Raw genomic sequence first — 19,826 nt, 5'->3', positions numbered from 1 at the left:
TTAAAATAGGGGGGGTAAAATTCCGATTCAGTCAAAATAGGGGGGCAAAATTGCACTTAAGCCTATTTTTAATTTCCTTTTTAAGCTCCTTAGGACACAAGTTAACATGACCCTTAAAAATAAAGTGCTCTGATACTCGTCTATCATATGGTCTTATTACTTGTAATTTTTTGTTTTCTTAGCAAAGTGCCCTTGAAGATAAATTTAATTTTTTTTTTTACAAAAATAAACGATATTCATTCATTCAAATTGATACAGTATATCGATTCAATACAAATTCAAATTCGCTAAAAATAAAAAGGATGAATCTGTGAACAAACTCACAGTATCCATGTTAATAGCATAAAACGGTAATATGCCTACAAATATAATTATATTCAAGTCTCCGGATCTGCAACGTTGACGACGTTAATAGGATCTGCACTTGCTCAAAGCTAACACTACAAGAAAATGGTGTTTTAGATTCAGCAGGAAAATGGATGCTAAAAGGCAAATTGTGGATGCTAATAGCCTTTTAGAGTCAGCATAGAGTCCAAAAAATTGACGACAGTAAAAGCTTGGATGCTAAACACTAGCTTCCTGCTGACGCTAAAATAGCATCTTTAAAAGTGGACGCTAAAATTGAAGCTAAAAGCACAATCAGAATGAATATAAATGCAGACGCTACTTAGCATCTACAAAAGTGGACGCTAAAAGTGCTAAATTTAGCATCAGTAAATGTGAATGCTAAATCAAATGGGAAAACTAATTCCTGTCAAATTTAGCGCTCAAAATTGTGGACTCTAACTAGGCTAAAATTTACTTTTGAAATCTGTTAATATTTTAACCGACTTAGAACATCAATTAAAAAAAAATTATCCTCCAAACAGAAATGCATAACCAAAATATAAACATTGGAACCAAATTTAATAACATACTCATAAGTAGAGACCATCCATCCTTTGATAACAAATCCTCAAAAAATAAAATATTTAATAACAGTTACAAAATTATTTAATAGTATGATATAGTCTCGCAGTGCATTAACCTCCTTTCAACATTGCTCAGCATAATTGTTCCCTAGAAAATATCATGAGATTAAAACACAAACTCATAAGCATACTCTCTATTTGGATTATAAAAATGATAAAACAAGTGTTGAGAAAGAAAATGTATGCATATTGTTGAATACTTGTCATCAGAGTCTTACATAAGCTAAAAGCTTGATATGACTATTTTTATAAAGTATAAGGTTATCTGGTTTTATACCACTACAAGCAGAATACCATCAACTCAGCATAATACTAAACATTCTCAATAAGTATGATCACCTGAAGACACAACATTATTGAAAAACAAATTAACTGTACTATAATTTAATATAACTCATGTAACGACAACATAAAAGTGGATAATGATGGCAGAGTGTCCCTACCTATAATCATTTATAATCTAATGACAAGCTAAATATAATTTGCATTGGATCTATTCAACACCTGCATTTCTTGTTAATATGGTAAGTAGCTTACATGTAAAATAATGCTTATTTACTACTTTAGAGCAGGGTGTTTTCTATTTGTTAGACCAAGTCATAAGCTAGGATGTACCTTCCAATTGTTCTCTACCCAAAACTCATATCATGTTATGCATAAACTGACTATTGCCAACTAATAGAACAAAAAACAAACAAATCGAAAATAGACATACCTATGTAGATAGTTGTGCTGATGTATTGAGTTGATGGCAAGAATAATTTGAGCAATGTAGAAGCGAGCAACGTTTTCAGAAAGAATATCTCCCCTCATTAACTACTACCAGGTAAATATTCCACGAGGTATAGAAAATTTGAATATTGGAATGAATAAAAGTTTTACTTTGCATCTGCTATCAACCTTTGCCAGCCAGCAAGTACCTCTTACATTGTACATATTCCACCTAAATTAGAAGAATGACATCACAACGTAAATAAAAGCACACAAATTGATACCAAAGTCCAAAGGAGAGAATAACTTCATAGAAAGTTTTTTTTTATTCTTTCACAACGTATATATGGAAGAAGGTAGAAGAAAATGAGTGAAGGCAAGGTGATTAATTAATAATGGTTGGAAGTGAATCGTACACAATAAATAAGAGTAAAACATGTACAAGCACTCCACCAATTAATAATCTTGTTTTCTACTATAACTACTACAAGAAAGAGACAACTATTGTCATGTCATGCATATCTAAGTAACTGACAACAATAAACAAACAAGCATTACAAATTTATCATGACTAAAATTGTTCACATAGAGAATACTTTTGATAACCACATACAATGCAAACCATGAGAGTGTTGCTCTTTTAAAATTTCAGTACAAGAGATATTATCAATTATAAGTGAGTATAAGTGATATCTTGTCTCCATCCTCTGATCTTGGACCAAGTTAATAGCAAAGAAAAATGATAAAAATTATTAAAAATAGAAAAAAAGCTAGATATACATCAGTATAGCCAACAACCAATTAAGTTGACACCAATTAAATTGACATAAGCAAGGGATGAATTAAGGTACTTCATCTGGAAACCTAAAGAGTTTGAGTGCAAATATAGTTCATTCATACTCTGTACAAGCTTAACTAGAAAAACGCCAAACTGTTTCATTGTCATAAAACATATGAAGTACCTTCTTTAAGGTCCGACAAACTTTAGAAAAATCATCAATTGAAATTATTTCAGTTGGTGCACACTTTGTTAGTTCAGTGTTGGGATGACCATAGAAGAGCATGTAGGTCAGTGTAAAACAAGAACAAAGTGAATCAATGAGAGCAATTAATTGAAGAAGAGGAAGAACAAAATGTATTGACTATAAATTAACAAATCAGCGAATCAATTTGAAAAGAGTGAGAACTGATTTACATAACACAAAAAATAGATCTAAAATATACTACAAATTAATTGACGAGGAAGAACAAAATATATTGACAAACAAAATTCCCAAATAGAATAAATGGTTTCATTGAAACAACACACATACATATCCATTACTCATTGCACAATACTCAAACATATTCATTCAACAGAATACACAAACACACCTGCTACATATCCGTTCAACATACATATTCATTGAACACAGTGCACAAACATGCTAGATATATTCCACAAATCATTCAACATACATATCCTAGAAGTCAAAATCATCACACTTATAGACCGACATTAAAGCAAATTAAAACCCCCAAAATAAAACATCATCTAACAGTGACCCACAATATTCATCTAAACCAATCTAACTACAAGAACACCAAACAAAATAGCAGCATGTAAACAAAAAATCTGCAAAATGCAGCTTTGAAAGAGCGTACTTACATTCAATCGAAGAAAACCGAAAACAGAAAAGTGCATCCTTTAAGCTCACCATCAGCAGAATCCCTAGCATGCCAAACACAAGATTTCTCATTCCCAGCATGCTCTTGAATACTCATCATAGGTATAACTACAACACAATCACAATCAATAACCACAACAATCAAAATCACAAAACAAATACACAAAAGCAGTAAAATCAATCACAAAATTTAAATTAAAATCACAACACATACTAAGATGATTAGCGCAGATCTTGAGGGTTTTGGATTGCCTCATAAGAAGCCTAACTTTTCAAGTAACCTTATGCTTAAGAACTCCACCGTACCAGTCAAGAACTCATAAAGTTATGCACACAAAAGAAGTGAAAAAACAACCGAGCCGTACTAAATTGGATCCTCCGCAGCTAATATATTTGCTGCTCCCTCTGCTGTGCTATTATTAGCCCTTAGGATCCAATTCTAGGCATACTAATTAAGTAAAGATCTTAAATAAATCCAAAATCCCAAAGTTTAAAATAAATAAGTAAAAAGGATTATGCAGACCTAGTAAAGGATACTATTTGGGAATGACTTTTGTGGGTTTTAAGGTGCTCTTTGGATAAACAAATAATGTTTTGAAAGGCACAAATCATTTGTTTCACACATTTCATGGGAATAAAAGAATAAACATACCATAGCATCTCAACACAACATCGTACAAGACCACAAACCACAAAATTCCCAAAAAAACCACAAACAACAAAACCCATTCCTAGAAACCATAAGAGACCATCAAAAACAATAAACCACAAACAAAATGTCATAAAAAATCAAATATCTTTAGAAGCCACAAACCCTAAAAACTAAAGGAAAGAACAGAAACCCAACAACATCGAACAAAACAATAAATCGTGATTTGGGTGAGGAAAATTGAACAGAGCAACCGTGAACATGAGAACAAAGGAGTTAAGAGATAAAATAAACATACCTTTTTGAAGAATCAAGAGCAAGAGCAACAATGAGCAGTAAACGATTACCCCTCCCGACGAGTACGACGCGAGAACGGAAACAAATTAAGGAATTGTGATTATAGGTTTGAGAAGTGAAATCCCGATTTAGGAGTGTGAAATCGTGATAATAGCTAACGATTTTGGTGGATTTGTGATTTGGGTTGTGAAATTGCGAGTAAAGATCACGAATTTTGTCAAATTGTGAGTTGGGTGAACTGGTGATTTTGGTGAAATCTGATTTAGGTTAACGATGTTTGGTTGTAAATTATTTTGGGAAAGTGTTATTTAGTGAAAGTGTAAAAAAAAAATTGGGGGAAAAAATGAAAAAAAGTGTGGGTAACTAAATATTGACAAAAAAAAGAAAATGATGATAAAAAAAATATGAGTAAAATCTAATTTAGCATCAGATTTTGTGGATGCTAATTAGATAATTAAATTAAAAAATATAGCTTCAACAAATAGCTTCCATATGAATGAAGCTAAATTTCATAAAATAAATGAATTGCAAAAAACACATTTGCATCAGAATTTGTGGATGCTAAGCAGACACTAACATACAAAATTAGCATCAGAAATGGTCTGAAGCTAAAATCATTGAAGCTAAATGACAACTTTCTTGTAGTGTAAACTTTCAACCTGGATCAAATAAACACCGCACTAAGACGAAAATCAAAAACACGCCGCACAAAGACGGGAAATCAAAACAAACAGAGTCGTGCAGAGAAGACGAAATCACAAATACAAACGAAAGAAAACTGAAAATATGTGAAATCACTTATTCAATTAGGATAGAAGGAAAAACAACGACTAGGGTTTGAGAAGGAGAGAAAGAGAGAGAAGAGAGAGATATGAAATTGAAGATAAATTTTTGTTTCTTTAAAATATTTATTCATCAATATAAATTTGGGGAATTAGTCACTTTAGTCCCTGAATCGGAAGGGATTCGTCACTTTAGTCCCTGAGTGCAGATAAATTGCAAAATAGTCCCTGAATGTAGACTTTGTTAGTCAATTTAGTCCCTGAATGCAAACTTCGTTAGTCAATTTAGTCCCTGAATGTAGACTCCGTTAGTCACTTTAGTCCCTAAAATTGACCATGCAGGGACTGTTTTGCAATTTCTCTTCATTCAGGGACTAAAGTGACGAATCATCTCCCATTCAGGGACTAAAGTGACTAATTCCCCATATAAATTTGTAACGGATCCATTTAGGGACAAAGAATTGATTGTAAAGAGTGTTATAGTTAGTCATGGACGAAGTTATATATTTTCAATCCAATTAGAGTTAAGGCATTTATCTAATATAATTATTTACTTTATTTAAAAAAAAATTACATGATTTAAATGGAGGCAGGGTTGCACCAAAAATGTTACACAACGTGCGTCTTTAAATAAAAGATCCCTTGAGTAAATCGCAAAAATTAAACAAGTCGGTTGTTGTATTAAATTGTTAACAAACATTATACAAATACATATAATATCAACAGTTGATCTATTCAGAAATAGTTGATATTCCAGACATTACTCTCTTACTTTTCGAGACGAGTTAAACACTTCGGAAGAACCAGATACCTGCTCCACAACTCTCCAATGTGACCCTACATGTCCCAATATGTATTTCAATTAATTTGCACCTGTTACATTTCATGATTTTTTATTCATTTGCCCTTATTTTAATTTCCTGGACATGTGTTTAAACTTTGAACCTCTACTTTAGTGGAATCATATCGTGATTATGGCTCTAAATTACCTTTCTTTCCAAATATATGATCCACAATATATCCCAAACAAAAGTTTTAGAAAAAATTATTTCCTCTAACTTCTTATTCTTCGATATTTTTTCGGACTTTCCATTCGATATCGTAAAACAGACTTATGATGTGATGGAGGCAAATGGATATGACAATTTCTATGAATGTTTCATTGTCCAAAAACAAGAAATATATGCACAGTTAAGGGATAACGATAGAAGTAACAGTTCAATGAAGAGTTGAAAGGAGAATTAATATATATATATATATATATATATATATATATATATATATATATATATATATATATATATATATATATATATATATATATATATGGGTTTTGCTAGAAGTCACCCATGAAGGTGTCTTTTAGCAAGCCACACCTCAAGGTGTGATTTTCACTTTTTAGTTATAACTTTGCTAAAATACACCTTCATAAAAGGTGTCTTCTAGCAAAACCGTATATATATATATATATATATATATATATATATATATATATATATATATATATATATATATATATATATATATATATATATTTGTATGCTTTTATCCTAACCTAAGGATATGACAACGTTACTTACACCTGACAAAATGGTTTGAAAAAATTCACAATGCCTTGGACCCTCCAAACCTACAACTGTGTGAGAGACACAATCATGCAACTTGAACTTGTCCAAAACTCAAGACTTCATGAAGAAATCAGCTGATAAGAGAAGGAGATTGTTGGAATTTAAGATTGTCTAATAGTCCTTGTTAATCTCCAACACAAATTGGGTCTTAAGTAATTTGAGCCTTTTCCTGTTGTGGTCAGGATCAGAATATCGGATGCGTTGCTTACTAGCTTCAACTGTGTTCGGGTGCTAAGATAAACACTGTTTTTTATGTGTCTCTTCTCGAACCTTGTAAGGGTGATCATTCTATTCCCTATTTATCATTACCCTTGCTGCAGCAGAATGAACATGACTACTGTCCGTGCCTTTACAGATTTTGCAGCATCTCATAGTCCCTAGCAACTGATTGTGATCCTTCAGGTCCACCACCTAGGTTCACTATCATACCGAGTACCTAAAAAATAGATACCTACCGCGTGTGTGAGACAAAAACTTGTCCTTGAATTTGACTAATATTTTTTAGGTACTCGGTATGATTTCAAATCCAAATCCAATATGTGTGAATCTATCTGACTCTGCATCATCTAGTCTAGGATATGGCAGCACTGTGTTTTCTTTTTTAGTAGACAATGTGAAGACATGAAGACAGAAGAAAAAACCAAAAAAAGAAGGGAGAAGATTAAAAATTCCAATAAGAAAATACAAATTGAAGCAGGGAGAAGATTTGCACATCTTAGTAAGGAAGAGGCGTGTATAACATTTATGTAGTTTAGCAGTCCCACATCAAAAGTGTGGAAACAACACATAGGAATATCTACCTATAAAACTACAATGTAGACCACTTGATATATTCATACATATTGGAATCATTAGTTATTGTTTGGTTTTGTAAACTAAGAAAATTTTAACTTGATTTAAGTTGATGCATTTTTTTATGCCTCTTATTTTCTAGTCATCTAAAATTTTCGTGGTCTGCAATAGCCGACTAATAACATGGATGATTTTCTAGTTTAGTCTGATTTGGTCGGTCTAATATATGGCCATTTATTTATTTTTAACTTTTATTGTCAATTATTTCCTTTTTTTAAAGTATAATATTTTTTTATTAAATAGTCTAGTGGATAGAATTCATTTTTTATATATGCCCAATCAACTTTATTTTTTTCCTCGTGTTCACATGAAATTCATCAATCCATTTTTTAGTTTGCTGTACAATACACTTGTGTATTCTCATGTTGGAGCAATAGCAACATCTCAAATAATTTGGGACCAGAACGACGAGCAACGTCACAATAATCATACTTTACAAAAATAAAAATGGAGATATCTTGAGCCTAGTCTAAAATTTGAGAACTAGTTAAAATAAACTTGGAAAATGGCCATTGTTGAAAAGGGGATGTAACGCCCACACTAAACGTATCTAGAAAGTTTAGCATGTGCATTATCTTTAGTATTGGATACATTAAAATCTTCGAATGAATATTATATACAACAAATCACGTTCGTACAACAACAATACAACACTGCTCATCTAAAATATAGCAATTGTATCCTTAAAATCCATGACGTCCTGCAGCGGGTACGAACGAGCACTTGCTGAAATATCCATCCGACTACAAGCTTGCAATACCATCCTGTTTATCTGAAACAAATAAGGATTGGGATGAGACATAATGTCTCAGTGAGTTCCACCTAATCCTAGGCTATAGGTAACCTCGGGGGAAACCTACGGTCACCACATGTCTACAATACAACCTGACGGTTGATTATATGTGTGTGGTCATGCTTGCCTAGACGGTCGTGCATACTAGATCCGTCGTAGGTTCATCTTAACTTGTCATAGGTCTTGCTTACTTCATATGTGTCATGGCGGTTAAAGGGAACCTAAGACCGCTAACTCAAGATACGCTAAACGCATCAAGACTTAACATAACATATTCATGACACGGTCCTAAACCGGAAGATTAGGGAAACCTAAGATCGTCGTCAGTATACTTCATAACTTGCTCTAATGCATAACCTGCACATGTCTAACATCATATCATGATCATTTTGTATCATATGTAGTCATATTCATTCATTCATGCATTCATTCATTAAGTTAGATGTTTGCATTGAACAAACATTCATTATCTTGATTCATTTTACGGAGAGCCCCGGGTGGAGTAACCCCGAGTACAATCCCATACATGACAGATGAAAACCTAGCTAAGGTACATCGGACTCCCTCAGTGTCGTGCGGGCCTACCTTGCGGAGCGTGTCCCGTCCCCCTGGCGTGAACCTCTTGTATCCCCCTAGCATGGATAGCAAGAGACACGACTCCTACATCTTGCTTAAAATTTTGTCATTCATGAAGGTTTAACTTAAAACTTGCTTGCTTGCTTACCACGGGTCCGTGACCTACCCGATTAACGATAAGGTACTTACATGCTTGTGCTAATTATACATGGATTATCATACTTAGTTTCATGATATCATACTAGTTCTCGACTTTCTATGTCGAGGCTCTATGCTTTCCCCCATACTCAATGTTATTTCCTACCCGTATCAAGGATCGTATTATAACATCTCATGTGCCATTCGTCAATGAAAATATTAAAGTCGTTCATGCATTTCATTATTAATATCTCTAGGTGTAATGTGCAATAACTACTTGACTTTGAGGGGTTTTTAAAGTTATAAGAGATTGCAAGGAAAAGCCTCGTCGAAACCACTGCAGCACATGAAATTTTAAGAAAAAGTGTTGTGCTGTGGAAAATCGTGCTACGATATGAAGCATCGTAGTACGATTTACTTACATCGTGCTACGATATGAAGCATCATAGTACGATTTGTGAGCAGTTTTGTGACATTTTGTCTCGTAAAATTTTGTAGTCCGATTTCCTTACATCGTGCTACGATTTTCATACACCAGACCTGCAAAAATTCGTGTTTTTGACTTCTAAACCTCAAAATCAAGTTTCCAATGCACACAAATCACCCAGAACATGTGGAAAACAGCTTAGAACAAATGCATGACAACAAACAACACAATTTTAATGATCAATTGCAAAAGGGGTACTAAAATCTTCTAACTCATACACCAACATAATTCATGTTTTCTCACTAGAAATCTCACAACCCAAGGTAGGATAAGCTATCTAGGAACTCACCTTAACATAATCTTGCAATTTCTTCAAGCTATAAACTTCTTAGCTTCAAACCCTAGCTCTTGATTCATCATACATCCATAGCCTTAGCTCATCAATCCAACTTCAATTCATCTTTCTCTTTGATTCTTGACCATGAAGCTACCAAGATGCTCACTTGATTGTTTGAAGAGAGAAGGAGGAGAGAATTTCCAAGCTCAAAACCTAGAGAGAGAAAGAGCAATTCCCAAATGAAATATTTTGGGCCAATTTCACTTAAATACTCCTTTTGTGTAAAAGTACCATTATACCCTTCATCTTAAACGTGTTTATACCGACACTGATACTTAACTCGTGCTTGACTGATGTCATAAATAAACATTTCCGTCATACTTACTTTCCTTGAACATGTGGATACATTTTTTAATGTCTTGATTTCTTGATCATGTAGAATCCCTTTCTATGTCGTTGTCCAACAATGACAGAATATATTAAAACCAATTTAAATCATTATAAAAAAAAATTATATGTATAATGTAATATCTTTATGAACAATGGTAACTCATTTTTATGAGTTTACCTAATAAAAGAGTGAATGTTGAATTAAAAAAATGTGTTCCAAATATCATAGTGTCTTACTATGTGTAATTTTTTGTTTTGTTAGCAAAGTGTCCTTGGATTGAAGATAAATTTGTTAGTTTAAAATATTTATCCATCTATATAATTATTTCTCAAACAATTTACATTGATGGACAGTTGAATGGGTTCCAATGTCTAATCTACATTCATTAACATACAAATAAGTGATAGCTTTTGCATAAATTGTTTCTTATACAAAGGAGAATCTTCTGAGTGCATTGATTCAAGTATTTTTTAAATCTTAAACTTCAAATAATTAATAGCTTTTGCTGAAAAAAATAATAATCAATTTAAGCATGACAACATTATTCATTAACATACAATATATACAATCTAAAATATCTAATAACAAGTAACTATAACAGTAAGATCAAAAAGCTCGACAAACACATTGTCTGCAGTATGCAATCAACTTTAGTTTTTCCTCTTGTGTTCACATCATCGCATGTCATTCATCAATCCAACTTTATGTATCGTCCTGTTGGAGCAATAGCTTAAACTTTGGTAAGGCTAAGAATGCAAATAAACTGAGATTAAATTCACGAGGATGCAAGTATCTGATATTTAAAATAGTACAAAAAAATCTTCTAGACATCGTGATATCCATTGAAACCATAATGCTATAATTTAAACTACATATAAGAATGATATATGTAGTTCATTAGATTAGAACCAAATAAATTAAAAATGGGTTAAATAAATTTTTGGTGTGATAAATTTAGACTAGACGAGAGGCAGGATGACAAGGCATTGATGTATGGTCTAATGGCTGGCCGGTGCTTACGAGGCAAGCATGTATTCCATTGCAGTAGTTCAGAAGTCCCACATCGAAAATGTGAAAACAACATAGACAAACATGTACCTATAAAAGAGGATTGTGCATATCATATATTGTTTACCACTCATTCGGGGACCCATGCTTTACAGTTGATGAGTTGTCCCATGAATTTTTGTAGTATATCACTAGTCATTGCTCGGGCGAGAATGTTGGGGATTCTAAGTGGATGCATTGCATGCCTTAATTGCTTTAGCACATAGAATCCCCTTCATCCCTGTCGAGTAATGATGGTATATATTAAAAACTTTTATAAATCATTATAGGAAAATGCTAAAATACACGACAATATTTGTCGTCAAATTTGCACGACAAGTTTATAATTACCATTTACTATTTTTTTTCCTAATTTTGATTAGATACAAAATGACAAATTTTGCCTCCACCATGTATTGCTTATGAGAAAACACTCATTCGGTGGTCCAAATCAACTTCTGTACGTATCTTACCTCACCATTGCTTGGGCAACATTTTTTAATATATACCCTTGCTTTAGTATATAGTTTAATATTGGAATATGGGTTAAGTATGGGAAAATTGTTGTTCACACATTCCATATGGCTGGGACACACATGTAAAATACCCTTTTACCCCCTCGGCAGTTAACTGCCGAGGAATTTGAATTCCGGCTGCAGTTAACTGCCGAGGAATTCCTCGGTAGTTAACTGCCGAGGAAAGCTGTTTCATCAGATGAAGCAGTCACCTGCTCCCCCTACACACTATTTTCATCAACTTCCATACCATTTCATCCATTCCTCCCCAAATTCAATAATTTTTTTCCATCAAATCTTTCCCCCAAATGATTCAAGCATCAAGAATAGGAGCTATCAACACACTCTAGACGTAAAAAAACAGGTATTGAGCATTTTAATCGATTTATTTTTTGGTTATTGTATGGGTATCTACGTCAGTTACGTAGAACTCTGGCATGGGGAATCTCGGTAGTTTACTGCCGAGGAAAACCTCGGTACCTTACTGCCGAGGAAAACCTCGGTAGTTAACTACCGAGGAACACTTAGGGAAAAAATTTGGTGCGAAAAAATGGCAGCTACTGCCATTTTTTCAAAAAAAAATTTTCTTTGTTTTTTTCTTTGTTTTTTTTGTTTTAGTTCATTATGGCATTGATGTTTATGCATTAGTTAGTTGTTAATTCATATTTATTTGTTGTTTAATTATAGTAATGACCGAGAACGCGGAAGATGTTTCGGAAGAGACAAAACGTAATTTTGTCCAAATTTCCGGAGATGTCAAGCCGCCTAAGGTTGAAGTCAAACCAAACATTGAACAAGCTTCTAAATATGTTAGCCCCGGTGTCGTCCCACTTCAAGCCCACGAAGTGGACACGGCTAGATTTTTTTCTGACGACATTAAGTTTCAAGATAGAGAAGAATTGCTTGGGTGGGTACGTTGTCAAGCAAATAAGGCGGGATTTACAATTGTTACACAAAGATCAAGCTTGATCCATCCAATATTGCGCCTAGTGTGTGAAAGGGTGGGTGCTTGTTCATGATTAGTGGATATCAAAGTACGCAAACAAAGGAATGGGGATTGAACATTCTTAATGGAGTTCACAACCATGCGATGGAGCCGGCTTTAGAAGGACACATTCTTGCCGGTAGATTAAAGGAGGATGACAAGAAGATTGTACATGACTTGACCAAGAGCAAGATGCTTCCAAGAAATATTTTGATACACTTGAAGAACAAAAGACCACATTGCATGACAAATGTGAAGCAAGTGTACAATGAACGTCAAAAAATATGGAAGGCAAATAGAGGTGACAAGAAGCCGTTGCAATATCTAATCTCGAAGTTGGAGGAGCACAACTATACTTATTACTCAAGAACACATGGTGAAAGTAATACAATCGAAGATATCTTTTGGGCTCATCCAACATCCGTTAAGTTGTTTAACAATTTTCCAACGGTTTTGGTTATGGACTCCACCTGCAAAACCAACTTGTATAAGATGCCAATGTTTGAGGTAGTTGGGGTAACTTCGACCGATTTGACATATTCGGTTGGGTTTGGATTCTTGATGCATGAGAAAGAGGAAAACTTTGTTTGGGTTTTAAAAATGTTGCATAAACTTCTTACTTCAAAGATGAATATGCCTAAGGTGATTGTTACCGACAGAGATGGGTCTTTGATGAAAGCGGTTGGAATTGTTTTCCCGGAAAGTTATGGTATGAATTGTTACTTTCATGTGCAAGCAAATGTTAAACAAAGGTGCGTCTTAGATTGTAAATATCCTATGGGAAAAAAGGATGGGAAAGAGGTGAGTAATCGCGATGTTGTCAAGAAGATCACGAGGGCATGGAAAGATATGGTTGAATCGTCCACTCAAGAGTTATATGCAAATGCATTAGTGGAGTTCCAAGATGCTTGTAGTGATTTCCCACCTTTCCTAGCCTATGCCATGACCACCTTGAATGAAGTGAAGGAGAAAATAGTGAGGGTATGGACAGACCGTGTGTTGCATCTTGGTTGTAGATCCACCAATAGGGTAGAATCGGCTCATGCTTTGGTGAAGAAATATTTGGACAATAGTGTGGGTGATTTGGGTACTTGTTGGGAGAAAATACATAACATGTTGTTGCTTCAACACACTGCGATACAAACAGGCTTTAGTCAGAGCGTTACCGTGTTGGAACATAGATTCAAAGATGTCACTTTGTACTCCGGCTTAGGTGGTCATGTGTCTAGATATGCTTTGGACAACATTGCTATGGAAGAGTCACGTTGTAGGGAAACGTTGTGCATGAACAAGGAAATTTGTGGTTGTGTTCAAAGGACATCTTACGGCTTACCATGTGCATGCGAAATTGCAACTAAACTCCTTGAAGAAAAGCCAATTTTATTGGATGAGATACACCACCATTGGCAAAGGTTACGCATGGGAGAAGAAAGTAATGAACTTGGTTTTTCGGTGGATGATGAGTTGAAGGGTATTGTAGAACGTCTCAAGAAACTCCCTTTCCAAATGAAGCTTGAAGTCAAGGAGGCTTTGCGGCAATTGGCATTTCCTGAAACCACCATGATGTCTCCACCACCACAAAAAGCAACAACCAAGGGAGCCAAGAAAAAAGTGGACATTGCGAGGTCTAAAGGAAGAATTACATCCACTAGCCGGATCCCTTCTTCTTGGGAGGTTGTTGATTCCCAAAATCCAGATAGTCAACCGTCACCATCACCAACAACATCATCATATAAAAGGAAAAAAGGTGCTCGTCTTGGTAAAGCACCAATTTCCCCACTTCCACCACCTTCTCGGTATCCAAAGCCTAAGGCTATCCCGGTTATGAGGCCTATTGATTATATGCCACGCTTCATGCTTCCATTTATTGAAAAAGTGGTGGATGTTATTGGCGATGGACATTGTGGATTCCGAGCTATAGCCGAGTTCATGGGCTTAACCGAACAAAATCATCTCATGATTCGTACACATCTTATTCAAGAATTAAAAGATCATAGAGATGATTATGTTGAAGTATTTGCGGGTGAGGATCGTTATAACTACATTTTAAATGGCTTACATCCTCCCACAAATACAAAAAGTTGTGCACATCTTGTTGATAAGTGGTTGACTTTTCCGGACATGGGGCACATTGTTGCCAATTATTACAAAAGGTGTGTGGTTGTGTTGACAAATCTTGAACTTGGTAACTCGGAATCTTTTTTTCCACTAAGAGGGCCACCACCGCCGGGTAAGCAAAAAACTCCCATCATGTGCCTTGGGGTAATTCCTAATCACTTTGTGCTTATTTACTTGAGGAATGGTTGTCCACTACCACCATCATCTACGGAGTGGCACAATCACAAGAAACAAGATGCAGTGACTTGGGAAGATGAGTATTTGGATCAACATGAGTTATTCCGAAAGCTCATGGCTATTGAAAGTGGAAACAAACCGCCAAAACCACAAAAGGAATCAAACAAAGCGGCGCCTATTTTGTTGGACACTCCCGAAAAACCAAAGCAACAATTTGAAGTTATTGCGGAAGATGAGGAAGATTTTATGTCACTTGATCTTCTCCAATGACTTGGCAATTAACTAGGGATTTTTTTTGTCGGTGTTAGTCCTTTTTTTTGGTAGAAATTACACCGACGTATATTTTGGGGTCAAAATTGTAATGCCAATTTTTTGTGGCCAATATATAAGTAACATTATGTAAATGATATTGATATATATGATAATATGACTTTTATTGACTTGAAACTAGTGCAATACTTATTTATAGCTTATTAATATTTACGCATTTGATTTATTCGTTATTACATTCCATTTAATTTTGTTCTAATCTATGATTATTTTGTTAAAGCTTTTGTCAAGTGAAACATGTCAGAGGTTGCAAGAATTGAAGGTCGTGTTAGGTATTGCGCGTTTAAAAAGACGGTTAAGGTTATGATAACACCGACGGACTCTATTGATGATTTGAAGACACAACTTAACACTTATTTTGAGCATCTTGGTGAAAATCAATATACACGTCACTTGTCTGCTCTAATGCCAATGATAGACCTAGGAGAAGATAGAGATGAATTCGCATGGAAAACGGCAAGCTATATGCCTTGGCTTATTAAAGACGATAGCGACGTCGGATTTATGTTTAGGAATATGGTGGAAAATAATGTATTATATATATATGTTCGTTCCATATGCAATTGTAATGAATGTAAGTAGGGATTTAATTTAATGATGTGTAATGATGTGTAATGACTTGTAATGTGTTGTTTGATTATGGACACTATGTTCCGTTTTGATGAATTTCAAACTTTTGTGTGGTTTGAACCAAATGTCGGTTTGATTTAATTATGGACATATGTAAAAGATATTGTATTTTTCTTGTTTATGACCGAGTTTCATTGTTGTATAATTTGAATTGCATATGGAAATGCTCTGGTAAAATTACAGGTAAAAACTGGCCGAAAAATGGCTTGGAAATGCTTAGCATTAATGCAGAACCTGCTGTCTGCATAAATGCTTTCCTCGGCAGTTAACTACCGAGGAATTCCTCGGCAGTTAACTGCAGCCGGATTTCAAATTCCTCGGCAGTTAACTGCCGAGGGGGCAAAAGCGTATTTTACATGTGTGTCCCAGCCATATGGAATGTGTGAACAACAATTTTCTAAGTATGGTATGTTATTGCTCTGGTAACACTGTTTTTTAATACTCCCTCCGTTTTAAAATGAGTGTCGTTTTAGTCAATTGCACACAGATTAATGAATGGAATGAAATAATCATTAGACATAACACTTTTACTAAACTACAATTATTTTATATGAAAAAGACAAACTTAAAGTTGCATTGAAAATTGTGTGAGAAAAAAGTTGGAGTATTTATTGAGGGTAAAGTTGGAAGAAAAAACTTAAAGTTGTATAATAATGTAAAGTGACATTCATTTTGAAATAATTTTTTTTTTTTACTAAAGCGACACTCGTTTTGAAACGGAGGGAGTATATACTATATACAAAAGCATCAAGAAACTGAAAGAAACCTATTAATAAAGCAAATTGGGTGTTCGTGCGGCTTTCGTGTGTTGACTTTGTTGTGCTGTATAACAGCACTCATCATTATAAATAAAAACTTTTACATTCATGCTATAACTTTTCCATGAGAAATGTTAAACATACTCTCTTTCTAACAATTAACTAGCATTAAGAAAATAATTTAGTTTTAGAGATTAATCTTCTTCATACATTGACGGTGTCAATTCTTTTCATCCAATTAAATCAAGTCAAATATTTTTTTTGCGATATTCTAGGAACCATTTTAAAGAGTAGTGTTATGGTATAATTTGATCAGACATATATGTAAAAGACATTTCTAGTATCGATGGACATAAATTAAATCTTTGGTTTTATGTTGTAGATTGACAAAACTTACTGTCAATAATGGGATTAAAATTCATTGACAAAATTAATATAATTTGATACTATGATGAGTGGCTCTATATTTTATACAAAAATAAAAAATTACTGAAATTAATAAAAAGGTCACGATCCATTGTTAGGGTTATTCAACTCTTTCACAATTTCGAACCTTTCATTCTTCTGTAGTGTCCAATTGGTTAAATAGAGAGATTTTAATAGAGGGAATGGATGAGAGATATTTTAATTAGGGTTAAATATGTTTTTAGTTCCTATAAATATACCAACTTTTCGTTTTAGTCCCTCTAAACAATTTATCAACTTTTAGTTCTTATAAAATTTTCAATCACTACTTTTGTTCTCTATTTTTAAGTTAATTTTTGTATTTTTTAATGAAATTGTTCATAAATGTGTACAATATCGTAAAAATATTTCCTAAAAATTAGAATTTTTAAACAAAACATAAATTAAACATGAATTGTTAACCTTAAAAATATATAAATTGATACTTAATTTAGGTTTTGTTAAAAAATTCTTTTTTTTCTGTGAGAGGTTCTTACAATATTATAAAATTTTTTGCAAAATTTTATTCAATAGTATGAATTTCACATATGAGTTTATTTAAAATGAGGGACCAAAGTGAAAATGGGAAACTTTTGGAGGACTAAAAGTTTAAGAATTTTTTTTAATGGACTAAAACAAAAAGTTGACATATTATTAGGGACAAAAAACATATTTAACTCTTTTAATTAAATATATGTTTGGTTAAAAGAGGGGAGATGAGAGAGGGAAGGAGGTGAGAGAATATTATCTAAATGCATGTTTGATTGATAAGAGAAGATGATATTTTTAAAACTAAATTACTAAAGTTTTTAATTAATCTGACATCCTCTTCTCCAACATTTCTACTTTGCTCGTTACATCCCTCCTCTAACTATCCACTCTCACTCTCTCACTCTCTCTCTCTCTCTCTCTCTCTCTCTCTCTCTCTCTCTCTCTCTCTCTCTCTCTCTCTATATATATATATATATATATATATATATATATATATATATATATATATATATAACATGATCCCGCCTCTCTTCCTTCTCTCCCATCTATCCTACTTCTCACCCTCTCTTCCATCACACACCACCACCCTTTCAACTTCTTTAGATCATGGTATCCCCTTCTTAAGAAAATAGACTTTATGATGAAATTTAATATATAATTTATTTATTTCACATTTAAAATGGTTGATTGAACTCAAATATAACTTTTAACGTTATTACTATAATGATATAATTTTATGATTTGAACTTATTATTTTAAGTATAACTAAAAACTACCTCGGATTAATTTATACTCTCATAAACGTTCTCAAGAGTTTGATTTTGCCAGAACCAAAAGATTATGTATAGGTACGTGTCTTTATTTTGTTGGAATTGAAGTTTAATTCTTGTTAGTTTGCTGAAGATGTTGGTATTGAAGTATCTTATACTGAATATAGCGATTTGCAAGCCTGTTTGAAAAGTCAAAAGTTAAGAGAACACAACATGTATTATGCTAAATGAGCTATATAGGTTACCACATCAAATTCCTTCGTATAAGATGATTGTCTCAGAAGGGAATGCACCTCTAAGGGGTTTCTTTGAATTGGATTGTGCTCCTCTGTCAATTGAAACTTGTCAGTTGGTAGGGCAGTAAGATTCAGCTCAAAGCAACCTCTAGGAATGCATTCCTTTTTGTGATGACTCATTTTATACGAGGAAATTCGTTGTGATAACATATATAGTTGATTTTATAGAATACATGCGTTGTGTTCTCTTCATTCTTTTGACTTTTCAAAGGGCGTTGGACACTTCAATGCCAAGATTTTCAGTAAACTTTCAAAAATTAAACTTAAATCTAACATCATGATGATACCACATATATTTAGGGACAATTTAATGTAATGTAGATGAAATTAAAATTGTATAGTTTTTCAATTGATTTTGTGTACTTGTGCCAATTTATTCAAATTTATTCAGTACGCAATTTTATTCGAATTCACGATGGGTTTAATTAGCAATTTTATTCGAATTCATGCATGGTTTAATTAGTCTTCGAGGACATTATATTTTTTATATGACAAAATCATAAAATAAATGCAAATATAAACAAAAATAAAGAAGCAAAAATAATACACATAAAATCTCATTTTATTAAGAGAAATGATATTTGTACAACCATTTTGGTACAACTTTTGTACAACTTTATCTCTCATACTCACATCATGTTTTTATTCTCTCTCTTCCTTTTCTCTCTCAATTGTTTTTGACCAATGAGAAGAGAGAACAACAAAGTTGTCTCAAAGGTTGTACCAAAGTGGTTGTCAAAATATCACTACTCTTTTATTAATATGTTTGATACATTTACAGTAAGGTATGTTTCTTGTCTAGCGAAGGGGGATCGGCGTAAAACTAAATCTGCAATAGAAGAATATATGGAGGTGAAGCAAAACCCTTTTGGGGTAAAGCAAAACCCTTTTGAGGTAAAGCTAAACCTCTAATGGTGTAAGGTGATGGGGGAGAAAGGGAAGGGCAAGGAGAAATAGATGGTGGGGGAAAATGGCTTAGGGTAAAGTATGTTTTTTGTCTAATAAGAAAAAGACCTTCAATGTCAATCTTGAACCTAAACAAACC

At 33.6% G+C, this 19,826-nt stretch overlaps 2 long non-coding RNA genes across 2 annotated transcripts; one reads left to right on the top strand and one right to left on the bottom strand.

Annotated features, from left to right (window-relative positions):
- Positions 1-876: 876 nt before the first annotated feature.
- Positions 877-4,650, bottom strand: LOC146954565 (uncharacterized). Its single transcript, XR_015013990.1, has 4 exons — positions 4,297-4,650; positions 3,331-3,457; positions 1,687-1,914; positions 877-1,059 (listed from the first exon to the last, which is right to left on the bottom strand). It is a non-coding gene; the product is annotated as an uncharacterized LOC146954565 (long non-coding RNA).
- A 7,348-nt stretch (positions 4,651-11,998) lies between these two features.
- LOC146954564 (uncharacterized) lies at positions 11,999-16,143 on the top strand. The gene is made up of 2 exons (XR_015014073.1): positions 11,999-12,145; positions 15,612-16,143. It is a non-coding gene; the product is annotated as an uncharacterized LOC146954564 (long non-coding RNA).
- The last annotated feature ends 3,683 nt before the right edge of the window (positions 16,144-19,826 follow it).

Source organism: Medicago sativa, chromosome 1 (assembly GCF_051527215.1).
Source record: "Medicago sativa cultivar Bolivia chromosome 1, Bolivia_mono, whole genome shotgun sequence".
Taxonomy (NCBI): domain Eukaryota; kingdom Viridiplantae; phylum Streptophyta; class Magnoliopsida; order Fabales; family Fabaceae; genus Medicago; species Medicago sativa.
The sequence above is the reverse complement of the archived record's forward strand: the minus strand, read 5'-3'. Positions and strand labels throughout refer to the sequence as shown.